General features: G+C 37.2%; 1 protein-coding gene and 1 pseudogene across 1 annotated transcript in view; one reads left to right on the forward strand and one right to left on the reverse strand.

Annotated features, from left to right (window-relative positions):
• Nucleotides 1-13,557, reverse strand: part of PTPRO (protein tyrosine phosphatase receptor type O) — a 239,063-nt gene that overhangs the window by 195,229 nt on the left and 30,277 nt on the right. The window lies entirely within an intron of this gene.
• On the forward strand, nucleotides 2,499-3,300 carry LOC134361082 (nucleophosmin-like; annotated as a pseudogene).

Raw genomic sequence — 13,557 nt, forward strand, 5'->3', positions numbered from 1 at the left:
TGCTTATACTAGTTTCTGTGAATATCTTAAATGTATACAAAGGCTTTGTCCACAAAGATTTACTCAAAGAACTTCTGTTAAAATATGTCACATAATTGAGATAACACATATATTGATATTATTCCTTGAGGAGAAAATAAGCTTAAAACTTTTGTTGTTGATTGATGTGTCTCAGTTTTCACTCGTCAGAATTTTCCAGATTTTGTGCAGTTGTTTTAGGGTATTATCAATATATATAAAAAGAAACGTGAGAGACTGAAATCACTTTTAGTTTTGGGGTAATCAGTGAAGCTAACGAGGAAAGAGACATGAGTTAAAACAATGCCAAAGATTATAGTCTATGCTAGGTATCAAATTTATAATCTAGTAATTCCAATTGAATATTTTAATTAACTAAGCCATCATTTATTTTGAATTTAGGAAGGCTTACAGAGAAGGTAAAATTGGTTGGCTTGTTTAATTTAAATAAACCACAAGGATATCACTGAGAAGGTTTCACATCTTACCTGGTAGGTTCAGACTAAGCTCTGTACCTTTGATTGTTGGTACACCTGTAAGGGCAGGTTAATAGGAAACTGTGGGTGAAGACTCCAAGGTCAAGGGGAGAGGGACTGCTTTCTTCCCCTGCTGCACCTTTTCTGTTGAGAATTGCTTTTAATTACAGAGTGTGTCCCCTTAACATGCACTAACTCAAAGAAGTCATTCCTTCTCTTTGCAGATTGTGTCACCAAATCTTCCTACTGAAGGAATTCCTCTTTCAATTTTAGTTATAGAAAACTGAATTGACTGAAAGACCAGTGACAACAACAACAACAACAAACTTCTTTCAAAACACCCAGCAGTCCCCTTCATATGCCCTCAGTGGTTAGAGAATTACTGAAGCAGCGCACTGGCAGACCGAGTGTCATCCATCAGACAGGTTTCCTTAGGGAGATGCAGAATTTGCCACCTCAGTGGTTTTCCACCCCAGGATTTCACAGCCCCCAGGGGAGCTGCCCATAAAGGAGAATGTGAGGTGTTATCCTCCCTGCAGCAGATATCCTTTATTTTCAACCAAGTGACAACTCTCTATGTCTTCTCAGAAATATAGCAGGTCCACTTAACTACTCCCAAGAGCTAAAGGTGCAGCAATAAGCATAATTATGTGATATGACATTCTCAGTGCTCAATCGAGTATGACAATTTAGGAGACACATTTTAAGAGAAACCAATATGATGGGCAGAGAGTAAATATTTTGGAGAAAATTACCTAGATGATAAATCTAGGGGTCATCAATGAACTTCATATTTATGTACATTTCTTGACATTTATTCATTTCTTTCAAACAAGAAATACATTCAACAATATTTTTTGAGTTTTACTCTGGGCTGTGGATTGTGTTCTATGCGGGGGATGCAGCCATTTTTGGAACAGGCAAAACCTTTCTCCACATGGAAGAAATGAAGGCAATCAATAAATACAAATAACTAAATGAATTATACAGGGGTTTCAGTGGCGATAGTGTGAAGGAGGAAAGTAAGACAAGGAGTGGTGCTGCAAAGGGTTGCAAGGGATGTGGAGATGGTTTAATTAAATGTTTGCATAAAGTGGGAAGAAAAGGCTCACTGAGAAGATCACATTTGTGTAAATGGCCAGATACAGTGAGGGAATAATATTGGGTGCCCAGGAGGCGGTGGGAGATGTGTCCCAGACAGAGAGAAGAGCCTGGGCCGGGCTCTGGGTGGGAGCATGGCTGGCATATTGGAGGAACAGCAAAAGGCTGTGGCTGGAACAGAGTGAACCAGGTGTAGAGTAGGAGAACATAGGGTCAGAAAGGTAAGAGGGGTCCAGACCACGGAGAGCCTTGTAGCTCATTGTAAGGAGTTTGCCTCTGAATGAGAAGTTTTGTTGGATATTTGTCAACTAATAACAGTGACTTTTGCTTGAGAATGAGTATAACCTTTTCACTATTATCTGCTTTTACATTGTATCTGGCTACTTTTGGTACTGCCAACTTATAGCCATTTTTTCAGATAAGCCTAAGTGTAATATTCTACACTCTGTCAATTAGCTCTGGAGCTACTTGAAGGTAGGGACTGCATCTGCTGGCAGTTGTTACCCCAGTGTCTAATGGGTTGGGATTCAGGATTAATAATATTCCTAAAATATTTAGATATTGCCTATCTAAGAACAGTAGGCATCACCCTTCATGGCCCGTTAGTGGCAGGGATAGATGCATCCCCAGACATTGATTGATTCTACCTTTCTGTTGCCAAAGGCATGCATTTACCAGCAAGCTAATTGGGACTGAAGAAGATTTTCTTTGTTGATGGAAGGAAGAAAAGGAACTGTCCCATTCTACAGATTTTTTTTATAGAATATGTCAGATCAATGAAAGATGTTTAATACATCCAAAGACGCACACCCTCTTTAGTGTGATTCCATCCTGAGCAGCTGTTTTTTGGAGCAGTTTCTCTTGGCTGACCTTCTCCCCCACCAAAGTGTGTGCCGCCGCCCCATGAAAGATTTGGTGGATGTGGAAATGAGCCCCATGAAGCCCCACCAGTATCTTTGGGTTGTGAAGTAAAGGCCTATACAGATTATCACTTTAAGGTGGATAATGATGAACATGAGCATCAGTTATTTTTAAGAATGGTCAGTTTGGGGGCTGGTGCAGAGGATGAATTGCACATTGCTGAAGCAGAGGCAACGAGTTATGTGGGCAACCTCGAAAATGTCTGCACGGCCTACGGTTTCCCTTGGGGGTTGAGATAACACCGTCTGCAGTCTATGGTTGGAGTGTGGCTCAGGGACTGTGCATATCAGTGGACAGCACTTAGCAGCTGTGGAGGAAGATGCAGAATCGGAAAACAAAGAGGAGGAGTGTGTGAATCTCTTTGGAGATATCTGGGAAGCGAACTGCCCCTGGAAGTGGTAGCAAGCTTCCACACAGAAAGGTAAAACTTGCTGCTGATGAAGAGGATGGCGACGATGAAGACTCTGATGATGAGGAAATGAAGAAAAAGCTCTAGTGAAGAAATCTGTCCAAGACACTATAGCCAAAAATGCATTAAAATCAAACCAGAAAGGAAAAGACTCAAAGCCATCAACACCAAGATCGAAAGGTCAAGAATCCTTCAACAAACAGACAACCAACTCCCAAAACACCCAAGGACCTAGTTCTATAGAAGACAATAAAGCGAAAATGCAAGCAAGGTGGTTCTCTTCCCAAAGTGGAAGCCAAGGTCATCAATCATGTGAAGAACTACTTCCGGATGACTGACCAGGAGGATCTCTCCCAGTGGAGGAAGTCGCTTTAAGAAAATAGTTTAAACGATGTGTTAAATTTGTTTGCCTTATTTTATTTCCAGAACAGTTGATATCTGGCTGTCCTTTTTATAATGCAGAGTGAGACCTTTCCCTGCTATGTTTGATAAAGGTTGTCCAGGTTCCATTGCCAAGAATGTGCTGTCCAAAATGCCTGTCTAGTTTTTGAGATGGAACTACACACTTTGCTTGGTTTTAAGTATATATGGGACATAGTGGTAGTGGTGGTCAGATATGGAGTTGGTGGGGTGACAAAAACATACATGTGAAATAGACTGTATTTTAATGAAACAACAACAACAACAACAACAACAACAACAACAACAACAAAAAACAGAACAAAGAAGAGTACTCCACAATGAAGTTTCTGTAGCCAAGGAGAAATCCAGAAAGCAGAAACTGAGTCTACATAAAACAATATTTCAAAATCTGTGTTGCGGGTTTAAATGACCCTAATGTTTATTGGCAGTCCCAGCCTGTAATAAAAGGGAGTCACAAAAAAACTAATACACTTTTTATTGATTTTGTTCGCTAGCACTGTGGACTACTGTTTAGATTACTACCTTTAGATTTCTTTGGAGGCAGTGCAGCTTAGTGGTTAAGTAGTCTGCACCACCACTTACTGACTGTGTGACTTTGCTTCCCTGTTCCTCAATTTCTACATCTGCAAAACAGGGATAATAAAAAGGGTCAAATTTAGGAGTTGAAAAGGTTCTTTTTGGGTTAGAGTAAATAAAACACAAGAAATAGTAAAGAGAATGTGAGAAGGGACAGAATGTAGAATGGCTATTAAGCAGCACAGGGATCCAACAACACAGAGATAGGAAAGGCAGCAAAAGTCAAATTCCTCTTAAATCTTACCCTGAGAACCCTATCCTCTTCTTGCTGTTTCTCGACTTTGTCTCGCCTCAAGCTCAGACTCTGTGCTGAAATCTTTCCACTTTCTTTTTCATAAAGACAAAAATTAGCAATCACAGCATGATACTTGTATACCCCATGGGCAGAGGCAGAGTTTGGCAGCAAGGTCAGCGCTTGCCATTTTCTGTAAAGGGCATATCACTTTCTACAGCTGTGCCACAGAAGCTTGGGAGAAGGGGACAGGACACTGGTTAACAAGTATATGGAGCTTATGTGGTTGCCTCTTGTTGAGTGCGACTTGGGCCCACAAAGATGAGCTTGAAGTGATATCACCATCTAGGGATTTCTTCAGCTACTTGAAGCGATTTGGGTTTGTATTTAGTTTATCTTAGTGGATTTTCCTTAAGCTTTCTTTCTCTGTAATATAAATGTATTATTTGGATAACACACAACTTCCATCTGCTCTCATTTACCTAAGGTTGTCTTGATTTTTCAGAAGGAATGTGTTTAACTAGCTTTTCAGTTATTTTAAAACCACTTTCCCCCTTAACCAAAATAAAAACTATGTGGCAATGAGAAAATTTTTGAATTTCAAAGGACCTGAACATATTTCAGACAGTAATATTTAAAAGACTGAGGGCTGGCTCGTGGCTCACTTGGAAGAGCATGGTGCTGACAACACCAAGTCAAAAGGGTTAACTTACCGGTCATCAGTTAGAAAAAAAATAAAAATAAAAATAAAACAAAAAAATAAAAGACTGAATGATTTCTACTTTTCGAAAACAAAGTTTTCTATACTTTTGTTAGAATCTCACTTACACAAATTGAATGATCATCTGGATTGGCCAGATTTTGGGGGAGGGGAGAAGGGGAGGGGGGGTTGGAGGAAGCAGAAAGAGACCGGGACATCCAGAAGGTAGGGATCCTGAGGACCTCCGCTGAATGGTCAGAGGATATGTCCTACGTAGTAAAATCAGTGTAGTCAAAATTAGGCTCAGAATTCTTAGCAAAAATGGTAAAACATGGTCAAAACTGGAGAAGTGATGCAGAGTAGGAACAAAGCTTAATTGTGAAAAGGAAAATGAGTCAAGTTCAGAAGAGAAAAGATAATGAATAGGTCAAAGTTAGTCACCAGCCCATTGCCAATGGCATTGTTTCTGGATCCTGGGCCAGAGGTCTCTGACTGCCACGCACTGCTATTACAGTAACAAAATTTGGTATATCAATTTCTTCATGAAGCATGTTCATATTGTTCAATTAATGGAACCAGTGATTCTAGGATTCAGTGTGTGGCTCAGTTCTTAAAATATGTACCACTCTCTCACAGAGTGAAATTATTCAGTCTTTTGTACAGACACTGCAGAAATTCAGAGAAAGTTTTGGGACAGGCATCTAGCACTATTGCTGAGACTTAATAAGTCCTGCAAATCATCTCACATCCTTCCTTGTCAAACAAGGATAACTCCCTTATGAGTTTAATTACAACCAAGAATCTGCATTGCTGAGCTAGTGTGTGGAACGTGCTTCTCTCCTAACACAGGGGCTCCTTGTCACAGCACTGTGTTGACCTGTCATAACATAGTAATAGAAAACTCTGCAATTACAATGAAATCGACAAAAAGTTGATAAATGAGGTTTTGGACTAAAGCATTTAGGAACCCACAGAAATCAATTATGGTAAATATTTCCAGAAAACTCACCTGAGAGTTTTTACCACAGTGATTTATTTGCAGAGAGAGAAGCCAAGAAAACACTTTTTCCACCTGGGAAATGTACCAATTCTGTAACAATGGATATTCACAAAGATAATAATGACCTCTCTCTTTCACTGTGTTTAGAGATTTATTTTATTTCCTAGTTAATGTATCATGTTGCACTCTTTATGTTCTGGACTGAAGTCTCAAAATGTCTTACATGTCATATTCCCAGATCCTTTGTGATTTTTATGTAGATCATCTTTTTCCTTTTGTATTGTACAGTGATAAATTGTCAGTATTTGCCAGAAATACAAAAGTAATCTAGATTTCACAAGTGTAGCATAAGTTCAATGGATAGTTCAACATAATCTCATTTGGCTGCATCTTGTTTTGTTGACTTATGTGTAGTGTATATGTTAATATTCTAATATACATAATGTTCCAGTGCCCCCCAGTATCCAAGTATATACAAATTCTGTCATAACAGGAACTCTTGGAATTTTAGTAAAAGTAGTAAGATGAACGTTTTGTCCGTGTAGACCCTTTGATCTCTGTTTGAACAAACTTTAAAATAACAGTGACGGTATTTGTTTGCAAAGAGCCTTAAGTCCTTCACAATTATTTCACATGTGTCAACCTAAGTAAGGTCTTGAACTATGAATGCTTTTAGGTAGACGAGCCACATTTATTTATTTCTTTGTTAATAAGATCAAACCACCAACTCATATTTAGCTTCTTATTAAATAAGGCTTCTAAATTTTGTTGTGGTTAATTTGCTATGTTGCTGTTAAGTCATACCTTTCCCACCCTGTTTGTTCACTTGGTTTCTTGGATCCAAGTATAAGACCTTACATTTAACCTTGATTGCTTTCATCTTGTTTTTAGGCTATAGCTCCGGCCTATTAAAATCTTTTTGAATTCAGATTCTGTCACCCAACATATTCATTATCTTTTAAATCTAGGCAAGTTGAAGGAGGTGTGTTTAATTTGTAGCCCAGCCAGTATTGCACAGCTGTTCTTCGAAAAATAGAGCATGATTAAACACCATGTGGAGGAGAGGTAATTACTTTCTCTTGTCCCCAGAGAAGATGGTTTCAAAGTCTTGTGAAACTAAGATATTGAGGAAGCTGGAGGAATTAATCTTCTAAATATTTACTTTCATTCCACATTCATTTCAAACTTTGTTCCACACAGAGACTAAACTCTGGCTTATTTTGTTAAGAGAGTGCTAATTTTCCTCCCTAGACATACTCAAGGTTGGCATAGAAATTAAATTTCTGCCATCTTGAATTTATAAATTTATAGCTTATTTGTTCTGAGTTTCATTCCAATCACGTTGCCAGTGTTCCAAGATTAGTTTGAATCATTAGCTTAAAAAAGCTCAAGTTATAATAGGAAAATATAATGTTTTAAAATGTTTCAACTGAAAACATTTTGGTGTATAGGTTTAGCTTTCCAATTTGGAATTGGAAAGTTTTGTATGCATTAGCCTATAGTAGTGAGAACACTTAACTCGGGTTTACATTTTAAAAAAAGGTTTCATGTCATTTTATTAATACATTTGGACATGTGTGCTGTAATTTCATTTTATTTCTTTTTTTTTTTTTTGGAGTGAAGATTTATATTATAGTTTAAGCCACTTCTAGTCTAGATCTTTTTTTTTTTTTTTTGGTGTATTGGTTTATATATGTGTGTGTGTGTGTGTGTGTACATATATAAATATATGTGTGTGTGTATATATATATAGTTTTTTTTCTTGTGGCTGGCCAGTATGGGGATCCAAACCCATGATTTTGGGGTTGTAAGTAGTTGATATTTTACTGGACTTAGTTCATAGTTTCCAATTCATTCTCTAATGAACTTTAAACTATACCATAGAAGAAAGGGCATGTAATAATAAGACACATTAACCTGAAAAAAATGCTCTGTAAGTATCAGATTTTCTATTTACTGTTTTCTCCATAAAGGTCTGACATATTTAGAGTAAATCTAACATAAATAATACTTAGATTAAAATGTACTTAAAACATTTAGAAACTGATAAACTTGTAATGCTGGAATTACATTGCATTTGTAAAAATAAAAGTAAGTATGACATTATTGTACAAAACCTGACATCTAGCTTTGAGGCATATGGCCAAGAATGATGCATCTGGACACAATACCCAATTCCCTATTTACTACCCAACCAGGGTCACACTCCAATTGCATTACTTTCTCAGTAGTTGCTGGTGGCTTTCATAGTTCCTGGTGAGTCCAGCATCTTTCAGTGACTTTCAGGCATGCTTCAGAAGCTCGGAGAACAGGATGCAGTGGCAGCCTGTGCTTCAGCAATAGTAGCACACATGGAAACGTCACCTTTTGTGGTGTCCATGGGATTGTCTGTGCTGATAGGTTATGCTGTGCCAGAGGAGATTGATATGAGAATGGGGATAGAGAAGGGGAAGTTATTCTCCTCCACAGGGAAGTTTCTTGTAGGTTTTCATGATTACACTCTCTGATCCATTATTTGGACAACATTGTTCATCTACAGTGTCTGTGTACACTTAGCAGTACTGTGCAAGCTTAGCCTTAAGAGTTGACCAGCCTAAACCAAAACATAAGACATCTCTCCACTTCTATTGTGAATAATTTAATTTATAAAATCAATACAAAATCACATTAAATAAAATGTAAGGTGCATGTATACACTAGTTTGAGTTAATGTTGAACATTAGGGGCTATATAGCAAATTATAACACAGCAAAGCATGTACATGGTGACAAAACTTTGAGCATTCTTTTTTTTAACATTTTATGTAACTAACAATTTTTTAATTCATTCATTCATTTAGTCATTTGTGCTCTTTTACAAAACAAAATGCACTGCATTCATTTGACTGATCAGAGTAACTTTTTTCTGTGGCAGATTCAGGGTCATTACAGAACACTATGTACATGACCCATGACCAAATAAGCCATATTCTTCTATTGATATACTAGACGTTGGATGCATATTCTGAGTTTCTGAAACAAGTGATTACTGAACTATTTATTGAATATTTATTATATGTTCTCTTGTATTGATATATGTTTTCAATATATGACTGTATCTTATAGGTTAAAATATAAATGTATAACTACATAAATTATAAGCTATTTAAGTTCAGATTGCTCGTACCACACTGCTTTTTTTGTTGTTTTCCTGTATAACACTTGGGAATAGTACTTGGAACAGAAAATTTGACACATTTTATTTGCTATAAATATTTATTATGATTATATATTATTTATTTTCTTTTATAATGAAGACAGAGCATATTACTATATGCTTTGAAAATTTATGTCCTACCTATAACCAGAGATTTTCAGTCATTAGTCTCAGATCCCTCTTCTTGCATTTTTATATTTTCTGGGCACCTACTATTTGTCAAACACTGTTTTAGGTGCTGAGAAGACAACAGTGCCCTGCACTGATAGTCCCTTTCCTGATGAAACACATATTTTAGAGTGAACACATAAGTAAATAAAATACTTCCAGCTTGTGGTAACTTTTATGAAGGATATAAACACAGTGCTGGTATTTTGAGAAAGCAAAATACAAGGAGAGCTCACATTTGACAGTGTGGTGTGGAAAACCCTCTTTGAATATGTTGATTTTTAAATGGAGTCTTGAAAGATACAGTGAAAAGAGCTAACCACTTAAAGAGCTGAAGAATATTTGAGACACATGAAAAAGGAAAGTCAAAGGCTCTGAGTAAGGAAAATGCTTGGAGAATTCTAAGAACTATTTGAAGGTCACTGTGGTTGAAGCAAAACTAGGGGGGCTGTACAAGGTGAGATTAGAAAGGTGGAAAGTTCTGTAGTGATGCTGGATATAGGATCAACATAAAAATATCAACAATGCCCCAGTAAGTCAAAAAAATTAAAAAATTAGAAAAACATGACAGAAAAGTAGATCCGTTCAAACAATCAACCAAAACTTTATAACATCTGAGAATAAGTCTAACAAGTGCATTAAAAAAATCAATAGAACAATAATGAAGGATTTGAAAGAATGCTTGAATAAATGGAAAGATACATCTACATTCGCTCATGGGTGAGAATCAATACTATCATAAATGTTAATTATACCTCTTCTCCCAAATCTGTGCATTGAAATACAATTTGCCTTTAGTGTTGTATGAGATAATGTACTCTTTCAGAAATAGCAGATCGGATCATCTGGAAAATACATGGTGATCTTGCACTTATATCAAACTTGTTTTGAGGCATAGCCCAGTTCCAACTGATGTTTCATCAAATTCTGGATGCACCCAAAATTCAACTTTAAGTGAATAAATACATAAACTGTACATGCCTAGATCATTTTGGTTTCATTCCATAAAATGTATCAGGCAGGAGGGGGAAAAAGTGATGTAAAAATGCCAAGGGTTTGGAAAATTTATGTACACTGAGCTTAGAGTCCCTAGCAGATGTGACAAAAGCAGAACAGAAGTTCTGGCAGCGACAAACTTTTCATGCTGGCCTGGGATTTGTACCTGCCACTGGCAACTTCTGTTCACATTTTATAAGCAACATCTGTACATGAACTAACAGGTAAAAGATACAGCAGATGAAGTGAAGCTGAATGCTTATAAGATCAACAGATGGGAAAGCCGGATTTTTATTCTGTTTTTGCTTTAACTACTACGAGACTTTGGACAGTTCATCTAGCATTGGGTTTTTCCATTTGTACTATTTAGAAACCAGATTAGAGAGTTTCTAGGGTCCCAAAGCCTGACTACCAGAGCTGAGTGTCTGCAGCAGGAAGGACACCAGGTTGTGATTTAAGTTTGGCTTGAAATATATGGAGATGTGGGGGAGTTAGGTAGGAGCAGAGATGGAATTGAATAGTTGTCTTCACCAAGATCAGGAGAGTTGGACTCAGGAATGAATAGATCAGACTATCTTAACTGAACAATTTCCATGTCTGTTGCACTTTCCTTTATGCAGAGCTAACCCACAATGGGCATCTGCTGATTTGAAAATATTTTCTTCACATTCATTTCAATTTATTGTAAGCCATTCAGCATAATGGAATGAATCAGTCAAGTTATTGAACATACTATGCAGTGGGGCAAAGGCAGGAAGCCATCCCTTGAGCACAATCGGAAACAATCCCCCAGAGCCGTCAGTTCTTGGGGAGTGACAGTAGCAGCCAGGATATGCTGGCACGCAGTAATTAGAGATGGAGAGGCACAGTTTCAACCCTCTTGTTCTATTATTAGTGTATTTCAGCAGCAGAGCTGCTAAGAGAACAAAGGCAATCGCCTGTCTGCTTACAGTGAATTACATGAGGCAGCGGGACCTGTTTATACTCTGCACTAGGTCAGTGTTCAGTGTTCGCATCACATGTGCTGCACAAAACTGCTGTCACCAAGGTGACAGCCACCCCCACAGTGACTGCACAGAGGGGTAAACAGTAGAATGAAGGCAACAAGGCAGCTGAAATCAGCACTAATCCTCAGCCATGACCGTGACCCTTTCACTTCTCTCACCAAAGCCACACTCCTACCTGCCTAACATAGCACAGAAGAGAGAAAAGATGTGTAAAAATAAAAGAAAAGAGGCAATTAAACAAAATAATCATAGAAAGCAAAAATAGAAAGGAAAAAGAAAAATTAACATTTTGGAGCAACCACAATATTTAAGATTTTAACACTGATTATCCCATTTCATCCTCATAGAGAAATGTGCTGGTGTTCAGAGAGATAAGTCCTTTGCTCAGGGTTATGGTTCCAAAGACTATAAAAAATCCTGTTTGATGTAAAGCCTAGTGAAGAACATTTTCCTATGCCGTTCAGCTATTAAAGGTAGGAAAGAAAAGGGGAAGGAGAGAACAATGTCCCAGATAATGAAGTACTGCTTCATTTCTCTTTAATATTTTCTAACAGACATAAACACTTAGTGGGGAATGAACTCAAGGGCCCAGGGCTACCCAGCCTCCATTTACAGGCATGACTACATATCACTGATAACAGAAAAATCAGGAAATATGAAATATTTTCTCTTTATTATTAATATAGAGAATCTAGGGTAAAAATTAGAATTGAAAATGACTTCTTTGTATAGAATGGAGAGAAAAATTATGAGAAATAATTTAATTTTTAAAGCCATCTTTAGAAAATTCACTTACATGAGACATTTCTTTCTCCAAGACAAAGTCATGTGTATGATTATTGTGTATGATGTTCAGTATAAGATGGTTATTGTGTTCCGTGAATTCTCTATATACGTTATACAACTTTATTGAAATTTTCTTTGGCTGATTAAAATTCTGAATTTTAATTTTATTTTGGTCACTATTAACATCTATACAATTTTGACACCAAAAAACACAAAAGGCTACTTATTAATTCAATGAATCTCTGAGCAACATTTTCGCCTGTAACAATCTCAGGCAAGGCTCCAGTCACAACTTAGGCCTGTCATTTTCTGTAATTAAAAGTACACAGTCATATTTATGCATTCTGCCTCCTAGCAGCTGCAGTTAGATTAGCTGTGAACAAAGAAAACATTTTGACACAGTTAATTATATGGCATTTCTCCTTTGCTAGCAAATACCAGCTACCTCCTCAAACGAATAAAAGCGCTTTTTTTTGCTATTTTTCTTTTATATAATCATATAGATATCCATGAAAAACTTCTGTTTATACTTATAAGGAGTTTGAATGCTAATACTTTAGTCCAAAACGCATTAAAACTATCTGTTAACTTAAAGAAGACATATGAATATCAGATTGCAAAGGTCTGACCAAATTACTCTATTTTGAGGAGCAAGTTTTCAAGCATTTTTTTAAACTTCAGATGAGAAGAAAGATGGAAATAGGAGCTAGTTTCAGTTTTGCAATCAATTAGAGATCTCAAGTGTATTCCTACATCCCTTGTCTCATATGTGATGGTAACCCTGCTTCTCAGGAAGGTTCTAACCAGGTGCTCTATTTCCACGTTGGAAGTGTTTTCTTAATAGTAAGGAATTAAAATTGCCCAGCAAGAACTGGGCTGTTCATGTGTAGGGGGAAGATTTGCAGCTGAGTCATCTAAGGCCATGAAATAAACATGAAAATCGGTGGCAAAGGGAGACCATACCCTAGTTTATTACATGAAACCCAAACCAACCTGTGACTAATGACGGGAAAGATCAATTTTGCTCACAGTCTTTGATCCTTTGTAGGAGAAGAGAGTGGGGAGTGAAGCAGTCAGAACTGTGGAACAGATGCTCAACCCAACCTCAGAAAGGCCCATCTCAGGTGAGAGCCCTGGAAAGCAGCACAGGGAAATGTCACCAACGTGCATCACTGTTGCCTTCATTTCTAAATTCTTGTTAATCTGTGTGCTTCTCTCTTCCTTTCTCTCTCCCTTCATCCTTCTTCTCCAAAATTTCTTTACTAATCAGAATTCCAAAAATAATAGAATTGAGAAGATCAACATAGACCAAAGGAAAATGAATTAGGGGAGACATAGATGGTGGAATAGCTGTGCTTGTAACTAAAGGCTCAGAGGATTTTGATCTTTAGAGACCCTTTTATAAAATTCATGAAAAATATACAACAATGTATTAAAATTTACTTAGAAGTTATGCAAATGGGCTTTGGAGGCAAACCCATTTGCTTGGTTATTTCGTATCTTTGAGTCTTATTTTCCTATTTGTAAAATAGAGGTCACATTTTTTCGT

This window comes from Cynocephalus volans, chromosome 12 (genome assembly GCF_027409185.1).
Source record: "Cynocephalus volans isolate mCynVol1 chromosome 12, mCynVol1.pri, whole genome shotgun sequence".
Classification (NCBI taxonomy): Eukaryota; Metazoa; Chordata; class Mammalia; order Dermoptera; family Cynocephalidae; genus Cynocephalus; species Cynocephalus volans.